Source organism: Coregonus clupeaformis, chromosome 11 (assembly GCF_020615455.1).
Source record: "Coregonus clupeaformis isolate EN_2021a chromosome 11, ASM2061545v1, whole genome shotgun sequence".
Taxonomy (NCBI): Eukaryota; Metazoa; Chordata; class Actinopteri; order Salmoniformes; family Salmonidae; genus Coregonus; species Coregonus clupeaformis.
In genome coordinates, this window is record NC_059202.1 from 18810503 (window position 1) to 18820158 (window position 9656).

The following is a 9656-nucleotide window of genomic DNA, read 5'->3' on the forward strand; positions in this document are numbered from 1 at the left end:
GACTTAGGGGGATAGCATCAATGATGACTAGAGGGGGATAGCATCAATGATGACTAGGGGGGTATAGCATCAATGATGACTAGAGGGGGATAGCATCAATGATTACTAGAGGGGGATAGCATCAATGATGAATGGGGGGGATAGCATCAATGATGACTGGGGGGATATCATCAATGATGACTAGGGGGGGATAGCATCAATGATGACTAGGGGGGGATAGCATCAATGATGACTAGAGGGGTAGGGCATCAATGATGACTAGAGGGGTAGGGCATCAATGATGACTAGGGGGTATAGCATCAATGATGACTAGGGGGGATAACATCAATGATGACTTAGGGGGATAGCATCAATGATGACTAGAGGGGGATAGCATCAATGATGACTAGGGGGTATAGCATCAATGATGACTAGAGGGGGATAGCATCAATGATTACTAGAGGGGGATAGCATCAATGATGAATGGGGGGATAGCATCAATGATGACTGGGGGGATATCATCAATGATGACTAGGGGGGATAGCATCAATGATGACTAGGGGGGATAGCATCAATGATTACTAGGGGGGGATAGCATCAATGATGACTAGGGGGGATAGCATCAATGATGACTAGGGGGATAGCATCAATGATTACTAGGGGGGATAGCATCAATGATGACTAGGGGGATAGCATCAATGATGACTAGGGGGATAGCATCAATGATGACTAGGGGGATAGCATCAATGATTACTAGGGGGATAGCATCAATGACTACTAGGGGGATAGCATCAATGATTACTAGGGGGATAGCATCAATGATGACTAGGGGGATAGCATCAATGACTACTAGGGGGGATAGCATCAATGACTACTAGGGGGGATAGCATCAATGATTACTAGGGGGGATAGCATCAATGATTACTAGGGGGGATAGCATCAATGATGACTAGGGGGGATAGCATCAATGATGACTAGGGGGGATAGCATCATTGATGACTAGGGGGGATAGCATCAATGATTACTAGGGGGGATAGCATCAATGACTACTAGGGGGTGATAGCATCAATGATGACTAGGGGGGTAGGGCATCAATGACTACTAGGGGGGATAGCATCAATGATTACTAGGGGGTGATAGCATCAATGATTACTAGGGGGGATAGCATCAATGATGACTAGGGGGGATAGCATCAATGATGACTAGGGGGGATAGCATCAATGATTACTAGGGGGATAGCATCAATGACTACTAGGGGGTGATAGCATCAATGATGACTAGGGGGATAGCATCAATGATGACTAGGGGGATAGCATCAATGATTACTAGGGGGGATAGCATCAATGATTACTAGGGGGGATAGCATCAATGATGACTAGAGGGGGATAGCATCAATGATTACTAGGGGGATAGCATCAATGATTACTAGGGGGATAGCATCAATGACTACTAGGGGGATAGCATCAATGATGACTAGGGGGATAGCATCAATGATTACTAGGGGGGATAGCATCAATGATGACTAGGGGGGATAGCATCAATGATTACTAGGGGGGATAGCATCAATGATTACTAGGGGGGATAGCATCAATGATGACTAGAGGGGGATAGCATCAATGATTACTAGGGGGGATAGCATCAATGATGACTAGGGGGGATAGCATCAATGATTACTAGGGGGGATAGCATCAATGATTACTAGAGGGGGATAGCATCAATGACTACTAGGGGGGATAGCATCAATGATGACTAGGGGGGATAGCATCAATGATTACTAGGGGGGATAGCATCAATGATGACTAGAGGGGGATAGCATCAATGATTACTAGGGGGATAGCATCAATGATTACTAGGGGGGATAGCATAAATGATGACTAGAGGGGGATAGCATCAATGATTACTAGAGGGGGATAGCATCAATGATTACTAGGGGGGATAGCATCAATGATTACTAGGGGGGATAGCATCAATGACTACTAGGGGGGGATAGCATCAATGATTACTAGGGGGGATAGCATCAATGATTACTAGGGGGGATAGCATCAATGATGACTAGGGGGGTAGCATCAATGATTACTAGGGGGGATAGCATCAATGATGACTAGGGGGGATAGCATCAATGATGACTAGGGGGGGATAGCATCAATGATTACTAGGGGGGATAGCATCAATGATGACTAGGGGGGATAGCATCAATGATGACTAGAGGGTGATAGCATCAATGATGACTAGGGGGGGATAGCATCAATGATGACTAGGGGGGATAGCATCAATGATGACTAGAGGGTGATGCCGAACATAGAAATTGAAGTATGAATTGACAAACCCCTTGAGACCATGGCAATTTGACTGGAACACGGGACATTGACTTGAATGGGAATGTCAGTTCTAGGGTATGTTGCTGGCTGGTGTGATAGGGGATGGGGTCGATTCCATTTCAATTCAATCAACTCCTCATTAGAAATAATGAGAAACGTTTTCAATGAATCTTCAGAATTGAATTAATTGAAATGGATTTGACCCCTGAACCTTGGATGTGGCCACTTACTGTTGAGAAGTTCTGCTGTTGAATCAGGTTTCATTTTGCACTTCATTCAATATAATACAGCTGCATTGTGAATGTAGCTACTGCTTTTATTTAACCTTATACATATGCTTACCATGTTTTGTTTTCTCTTACTGTCTTTAAGTAAATATTGTTGTTTGCTTTGGCACTAAAATATAATGTAAAAATATATATTTTTTTGTGAGTGCTGGCTGAGTAATGGGCCATGCTGGCTTTGGAGTGTGACGCTAAGTTAGTGAGAACAAATATCTCCAATGGGTCATATTCTCTCCAGTTTCACAGCGGTGGTGGTGTTTCTACAGTAGAAGCTGGGTGACTGATAAAACACTCGCTCCAGCATGGTGAACACCACCAGCGCCCACAGAGAGGCCCCGGAGCCGATAAACGTCAACTTATGTTATCATCCCCTGAGTACTGATTATTAGAAAATAGTCTGTATTACAGTATATAACTAATGATCTACTGCAAAAAGCCTAAGGCAGGGTTTCTGTAAGGTCCCCTGTAGCTCAGTTGGTAGAGCATGGCGCTTGCAACGTCAGGGTTGTGGGTTCGATTCCCACGGGGGGGGGGCAGTATGAAAAATGTATGCACTCACTAACTGTAAGTCGCTCTGGATAAGAGTGTCTGCTAAATTACTAAAAAAAACTTTTTTGGGGCCGGGGACCCCTTTTGTGATTAATCAGGGACCCCTTCTAAATCAGAACACAAAATAGCATGCAATGAGTTTTACTAGGACTTCAGCAGTGCATGGCCGGACAATACCAAGTCTCCAGCCCTCTTCCCGTCGTTTTGAAGCTAATTTTCTGCAATTCTACACAGTTTGTCATGGGGCAGAGAGAAAACTTTGCAGATTGAGTACTGTGGATACCAACAACCCTGTGAGCCTCCCAGGCCCATGTTGCCCAGGGTTACGAACATACATTGTAGATGAATAATATGACATTGTAAACATTCCACGGATCCCTCGGCCAAAATACCTTTCATCTGTTAGTCATTTAAAAAGTGAAAAGTACAACAACAAATAAATATATATATATACAGTGGGGGAAAAAAAGTATTTAGTCAGCCACCAATTGTGCAAGTTCTCCCACTTAAAAAGATGAGAGAGGCCTGTAATTTTCATCATAGGTACACGTCAACTATAACAGACAAAATGAGAAAAAAAATCCAGAAAATCACATTGTAGGATTTTTAATGAATTTATTTGCACATTATGGTGGAAAATAAGTATTTGGTCAATAACAAAAGTTTCTCAATACTTTGTTATATACCCTTTGTTGGCAATGACACAGGTCAAACTTTTTCTGTAAGTCTTCACAAGGTTTTCACACACTGTTGCTGGTATTTTGGCCCATTCCTCCATGCAGATCTCCTCTAGAGCAGTGATGTTTTGGGGCTGTCGCTGGGCAACATGGACTTTCAACTCCCTCCAAAGATTTTCTATGGGGTTGAGATCTGGAGACTGGCTAGGCCACTCCAGGACCTTGAAATGCTTCTTACGAAGCCACTCCTTCGTTGCCCAGGTGGTGTGTTTGGGATCATTGTCATGCTGAAAGACCCAGCCACGTTTCATCTTCAATGCCCTTGCTGATGGAAGGAGGTTTTCACTCAAAATCTCACGATACATGGCCCCATTCATTCTTTCCTTTTCACAGATCAGTCGTCCTGGTCCCTTTGCAGAAAAACAGCCCCAAAGCATGATGTTTCCACCCCCATGCTTCACAGTAGGTATGGTGTTCTTTGGATGCAACTCAGCATTCTTTGTCCTCCAAACACGACGAGTTGAGTTTTTACCAAAAAGTTATATTTTGATTTCATCTGACCATATGACATTCTCCCAATCCTCTTCTGGATCATCCAAATGCACTCTAGCAAACTTCAGACGGGCCTGGACATGTACTGGCTTAAGCAGGGGGACACGTCTGGCACTGCAGGATTTGAATCCCTGGCGGCGTAGTGTGTTACTGATGGTAGGCTTTGTTACTTTGGTCCCAGCTCTCTGCAGGTCATTCACTAGGTCCCCCCCGTGTGGTTCTGGGATTTTTGCTCACTGTTCTTGTGATCATTTTGACCCCACGGGGTGAGATCTTGCGTGGAGCCCCAGATCGAGGGAGATTATCAGTGGTCTTGTATGTCTTCCATTTCCTAATAATTGCTCCCACAGTTGATTTCTTCAAACCAATCTGCTTACCTATTGCAGATTCAGTCTTCCCAGCCTGGTGCAGGTCTACAATTTTGTTTCTGGTGTCCTTTGACAGCTCTTTGGTCTTGGCCATAGTGGAGTTTGGAGTGTGACTGTTTGAGGTTGTGGACAGGTGTCTTTTATACTGATAACAAGTTCAAACAGGTGCCATTAATACAGGTAACGAGTGGAGGACAGAGGAGCCTCTTAAAGAATAAGTTACAGGTCTGTGAGAGCCAGAAATCTTGCTTGTTTGTAGGTGACCAAATACTTATTTTCCACCGTAATTTGCAAAAAAATTCATTAAAAATCCTACAATGTGATTTTCTGGAGAAAAAAAATCTCAATTTGTCTGTCATAGTTGACGTGTACCTATGATGTAAATTACAGGCCTCTCTCATCTTTTTAAGTGGGAGAACTTGCACAATTGGTGGCTGACTAAATACTTTTTTTCCCCACTGTATGCTGTTGTGTTAAGATTTCTCTTCACTGGAACTAAGGGGCCTTGCCCGAACCATGAAAAACAGCCCCAGACCACTATTCCTCCTCCACCAAACTTTACAGTTGGCACTATGCATTCAGGCAGGTAGCATTCTACTGGCATCGGACAAACCCAGATTCGTCCATCGGACTGCCAGATGGTGAAGCGTGATTCATCACTCCAGAGAACGCGTTTCCACTGCTCCAGAGTCCAATGGCGGCGAGCTTTACACCACTCCAGCTGACGCTTGGCATTGCGCATGGTGATCTTCGGCTTGTGTGCGGCTGCTCGGCCATGGAAACCCATTTCATGAAGCTCCCGACGAACAGTTATTGCGCTGACGTTGCTTCCAGAGGCAGTTTGGAACTTGGAAGTGAGTGTTGCAACCGAGGACAGACTATTTTTACGTGCTACGCGCTTCAGCACTCGGCGGTCCCGTTCTGTGAGCCACTTCGCGGCTGAGCCGTTGCTGCTCCAAGAAGTTTCCACTTCAGAATAACAGCACTTACAGTTGACCGGGGCAGCTCTAGCAGGGCAGAAATTTGACGAACTGACTTGTTGGAAAGGTGGCATCCTATGACGGTGCCACATTGAAAGTCACTGAGCTCTTCGGTATGGCCATTCTACTGCCAATGTTTGTCTATGGAGATTACATGGCTGTGTGCTCAATTTTATACACCTGTCAGCAACGGGTGTGGCTGAAATAGCCGAATCCACTAATTTGAAGAGGTGTCCACATGCTTTTGTATATATAGTGTAAATAGATTTTGGCTTTTCTCACTAACAGCAAATGATTGCATCTTGTTATTATATTTAGCTACCTGTTTGTTATGAATAAGTCATCATATATTCCCCACTTGCTCAAGGCTACTGAAATAACCAAATCCACTCATTTGTGTCCACATACTTTTGTATATACAGTGGGGAGAACAAGTATTTGATACACTGCCGATTTTGCAGGTTTTCCTACTTACAAAGCATGTAGAGGTCTGTAATTTTTATCATAGGTACACTTCAACTGTGAAAGACGGAATCTAAAACAAAAATACAGAAAATCACATTGTATGATTTTTAAGTAATTAATTTGCATTTTATTGCATGACATAAGTATTTGATACATCAGAAAAGCAGAACTTAATATTTGGTACATAAACCTTTGTTTGCAATTACAGAGATCATACGTTTCCTGTAGGTCTTGACCAGGTTTGCACACACTGCAGCAGGGATTTTGGCCCACTCCTCCATACAGACCTTCTCCAGATCCTTCAGGTTTCGGGGCTGTCGCTGGGCAATACGGACTTTCTGCTCACTCCAAAGATTTTCTATTGGGTTCAGGTCTGGAGACTGGCTAGGCCACTCCAGGACCTTGAGATGCTTCTTACGGAGCCACTCCTTAGTTGCCCTGGCTGTGTGTTTCGGGTCATTGTCATGCTGGAAGACCCAGCCACGACCCATCTTCAATGCTCTTACAGAGGGAAGGAGGTTGTTGGCCAAGATCTCGCGATACATGGCCCCATCCATCCTCCCCTCAATACGGTGCAGTCGTCCTGTCCCCTTTGCAGAAAAGCATCCCCAAAGAATGATGTTTCCACCTCCATGCTTCACGGTTGGGATGGTGTTCTTGGGGTTGTACTCATCCTTCTTCTTCCTCCAAACACGGCGAGTGGAGTTTAGACCAAAAAGCTCTATTTTTGTCTCATCAGACCACATGACCTTCTCCCATTCCTCCTCTGGATCATCCAGATCGTCATTGGCAAACTTCAGACGGGCCTGGACATGCGCTGGCTTGAGCAGGGGGACCTTGCGTGCGCTGCAGGATTTTAATCCATGACCGCGTAGTGTGTTACTAATGGTTTTCTTTGAGACTGTGGTCCCAGCTCTCTTCAGGTCATTGACCAGGTCCTGCCGTGTAGTTCTGGGCTGATCCCTCACCTTCCTCATGATCATTGATGCCCCACAAGGTGAGATCTTGCATGGAGCCCCAGACCAAGGGTGATTGACCGTCATCTTGAACTTCTTCCATTTTCTAATAATTGCGCCAACAGTTGTTGCCGTCTCACCAAGCTGCTTGCCTATTGTCCTGTAGCCCATCCCAGCCTTGTGCAGGTCTACAATTTTATCCCTGATGTCCTTACACAGCTCTCTGGTCTTGGCCATTGTGGAGAGGTTGGATTCTGTTTGATTGAGTGTGTGGACAGGTGTCTTTTATACAGGTAACAAGTTCAAACAGGTGCAGTTAATACAGGTAATGAGTGGAGAACAGGAGGGCTTCTTAAAGAAAAACTAACAGGTCTGTGAGAGCCGGAATTCTTACTGGTTGGTAGGTGATCAAATACTTATGTCATGCAATAAAATGCAAATTAATTACTTAAAAATCATACAATGTGATTTTCTGGATTTTTGTTTTAGATTCCGTCTCTCCCAGTTGAAGTGTACCTATGATAAAAATTACAGACCTCTACATGCTTTGTAAGTAGGAAAACCTGCAAAATCGGCAGTGTATCAAATACTTGTTCTCTCCACTTTATATATATATATAGCGTATTAGGCGACATGCTGCTATGCGATCTTCTTACCAATGGCAAATGCATCTGTTTTATCAGTAGGCCTATGTTTTAATGTTTTTATTAGCCTACCCTTATTATAATTCCTGTGCATCAAACACCTCCATTTCCCCCTAAATAACAATATTTGCTTGCAATACTGTGTACAGTCGTGGTCAAAAGTTTTGAGAATTACACAAATACTAATTTTCACAAAGTCTGCTGCCAACGCATACATAATATTAGAGGCTAGCACTGGAGTAATATGATCAAATTTGTTGGTTCTAGTCAAGATTCTAGCAGCCGTGTTTAGCACTAACTGAAGTTTATTTAGTGCTTTATCCGGGTAGCCGGAGAGTAGAGCATTGCAGTTGTCTAATCTAGAAGTGACAAAAGCATGGATGAGCTTTTCTGCATCATTTTTGGATAAAATGTTTCAGATTTTTGCAATGTTACGAAGATGGAAAAAAGTTGTCCTTGCAATATTCTTGATATGTTCGTCAAAAGAGAGATCAGGGTCCAGAGTAACGCTGAGGTCCTTCACAGTTTTATTTGAGACGACTGTACAACCATCAAGATTAATTGTCAGATCCAACAGCAGATCTCTTCGTTTCATGGGACCTAGAACTAGCAGCTCTGTTTTGTCCGAGTTTAAAAGTAAAACATTTTCCGCCATTCACCGGAAAAATAGGATGATCGAGGGTGCGACTGCATCTACGGTATTACGCAAGGTTACATTTAGATCCTCAGGTGGTTAACCGATTTTTGTACTCTGACGTCCTTTGGTAGGTTTAGGGAGTCTGGAAGGGCATCTAGTAATCTTTGGGTTGTCAGAGAATTTATAGCACAGCTTTTGATGATCCTTGGTTGGGGTCTGAGCAGATTATTTGTTGCGATTGCAAATGTAATAACATGGTGGTCCGATAGTCCAGGATTATGAGGAAAAACATTTAGATCCACAATATTTATTCCACGGGACAAAACTAGATCCAGGGTATGACTGTGGCAATGAGTAGGTCCGGAGACATGTTGGACAAAAACCACTGAGTCGATGATGGCTCCGAAAGCTTTTTGGAGTGGGTCTGTGGACTTTTCCATGTGAATATTGAAGTCACCAAAAATGTGAATATTATCTACCATGACTACAAGGTCCAATAGGAATTCAGGGAACTCCATGAGGAACGCTGTATACAGCCCAGGAGGCCTGTAAACAGTAGCTATAAAAAGTGATTGAGTAGGCTGCGTAGATTTCATGACTAGAAGCTCAAAGGACGAAAAACTGTCATTTTCTTTTTCGTAAATTGAAATTATGTTGATGTAAATGTTAGCAATACCTCTGCCTTAGCAGGATGCGTAGGGGATATGTTCACTGGTGTAACCAGGAGCCATGTTTCAGTCCAATCACATCAAGAATATGATCAGTGATTAGTTAATTGACAATAACTGCCTTGGAAGAGAGGGATCTAACACTAAGTAGCCCTATTTTGAGATGTGCAACATCACAATCTCTTTCAATAATGACAGGAATGGAGGTTTTTATTCCAGTGAGATTGCTAAAGCGAACACCGCCATGTTGAGTTTTGCCCAACCTAGATCGAGGCAGACACTGGCTCAATGGGGATAGCTGAGCTGACTACACTGACTGTCCTGGGAACGTTTTGTATCGAATGTCTATAAGGCTAAGGCAATCTAATTAGATACATTGAAGTTGCAAAGGCACAAGCTACATGTCCAGACAATCATGCAATTCTGACTTTACAGTTAAGTAATTGAACTTAAATGTAAAAGTTTCCACCTAAGTATAAATGGTGTCCAAAGTTCTTTTCTTCAGTCCATCGACATTTCGAAGCCGTCGTCGATGATTTAAATATGAATCAATTAGTCCTCCTGAGCTACATTTTCTAA